The 1,892-nt window shown below is 41.6% G+C and overlaps 1 non-coding gene across 1 annotated transcript; it reads left to right on the forward strand.

Moving 5' to 3' along the window:
- Positions 1-1,184: 1,184 nt before the first annotated feature.
- Positions 1,185-1,256, forward strand: TRNAG-UCC. The gene has a single exon. It is a non-coding gene; the product is annotated as a tRNA-Gly (tRNA).
- The last annotated feature ends 636 nt before the right edge of the window (positions 1,257-1,892 follow it).

Genomic DNA, 1,892 nt, shown 5'->3' on the forward strand with positions numbered 1-1,892 from the left:
TTATATAAAAAGGGCCATACACAAGACACTAATAACTCCAAAAGTAACTCTCTCTTCTCACCATTCTGAGATTTTTGAGTAACAAGAAAAAGATAAAATTATGAAAGAATACAGGGACACAGAACAGGAAGACAGGTGTTGCCTTGGATGGAAAACTGCGGTAAATATTCTCGGAAGTTCTTTCTAACTTGGATATATCTTAATGCTAAGGGAGAAGATGGGCCAACAGCACTATGATGTGGAAACTGAGGCACTAAAAGTTAAGTAACCTGCCCAAAGTCACCCCATCAGTAAGGCATAGCACTGGGACTCTAACCCATCTCAATATGTTACTGATAAAGGATTAACTGAATAACTTTGCTGTTGTGTTTAGTTGCTAAGTCCTGTCCAACTCTTTTGCCACCCTATGGACTTAGCCCACCAGGCTCCTCTGTCCCTGGGATTCTCCAGGCAAGAATACTGGAGTGGGTTTTCATTTCCTACTCCAGGGGATCATCCCAACCCATGGATTGAACCTGTGTCTCCTGCAATGGCAGGTGGAGTCTTTGCCACTGAGCCACCAGGGAAGCCCTACTGAATAATTACTATGGAGTAAATGGCAGGTGGCAGTTCTTTAAGGAACAGACTTTTGGACACAGTGGGGAAAGGAGAGGGTGGGGTGATTTGAGACAATAGCATGGAAACATATCCATTAGCATATATAAAACAGATAGCTGGTGGGAGTTTAATGTATGACACAGGGAATGCAAAGCTGGTACTCTGCGACAACCTGGAGGGGTAGGGTGGGGAGGGAGATGGGAGGCAAGTACCCGAGGGAGGGGTCACATGGACGCCTATGGCCGACTCATGCTGATGTATGGCAGAGACCATCACAGTATTGTAGAGTAATTATCCTCCAATTAAATAGATTTTAGACAAGAAAAGCCAGCTAAAGGGTACAGAGAATGACAGAGTGAAAGGAAACACATTTAGATACACTGGTCCTAAAAGATCTCTCTGAGGGCACGAGTGGAGTTCTGAAAGAAGAAAAGAAGAATTCGACAATCAGGAATAACAAGATCCAGGTAGGTGGGTTTGCCAGGGCAAGGCCTCCTGAAGGAGCTGGCAGAAGGCAGTTTTAGGGACTATGAGGAAGTCAGTGCAACTAAGAGAAGGGAGCAGTTAAAGAGTAGGAAATTGGGACTTCCCTGGTGGTCCAGTGGCTAAGACTCTGTGCTTCCAATGCAGGGGTCCAGGTTTGATCCCTGGTCAGGGAACTAGATCCCACAAGCCACAACTAAGGATCCTGAGTGCCACAACTAAGACCTAGCACGGCCAGATTTTTTTTTTTTTTTAACAAAGTAGTAGGAAATGAAGTCTCAGAGATAGCCAGGGACCAAATCACACTGAACCTACAGGCCATAATAAAGATTCTATTTCAAAACAGTGATGGTATTTGTAGCTATCAGCTCTTGACTGTATTTTACGGAAAGTACATGACATTTATTTGCCAGTCGATAAATATCTGGAGAAGAATTCAACAGGAAACTTCTTGGAGTCAATGCCATATGAGGACAGGGTGATGTATATTAGTAACTATGACAGCAGAGCTGGTGTTCTTGGTGGGGGGAACTTAGTGCAATTTGTCCAGACTAAGAAAATTCAAGTCAGTGATAGGAAATTGTCAATTTATAAGTCAAATTAATTCACACAATTCATAAAATTCATTTGTAGAGTAAACTGCATTTTATCATAAATAACAGAAAGTGATTAAGATTTAAAAGTTGGTTTCAACGGAAGCTACTCATCTGTAAATGTAATAACCAAGTACAACTGAAAGTGCTTTCTCCACTGTCATTAATTAAAATTATCTTCAAAATTCGATTTATCTGTCATTTCAAAATTATTATTTC

This window comes from Cervus canadensis, chromosome X (genome assembly GCF_019320065.1).
Source record: "Cervus canadensis isolate Bull #8, Minnesota chromosome X, ASM1932006v1, whole genome shotgun sequence".
Lineage (NCBI taxonomy): Eukaryota > Metazoa > Chordata > Mammalia > Artiodactyla > Cervidae > Cervus > Cervus canadensis.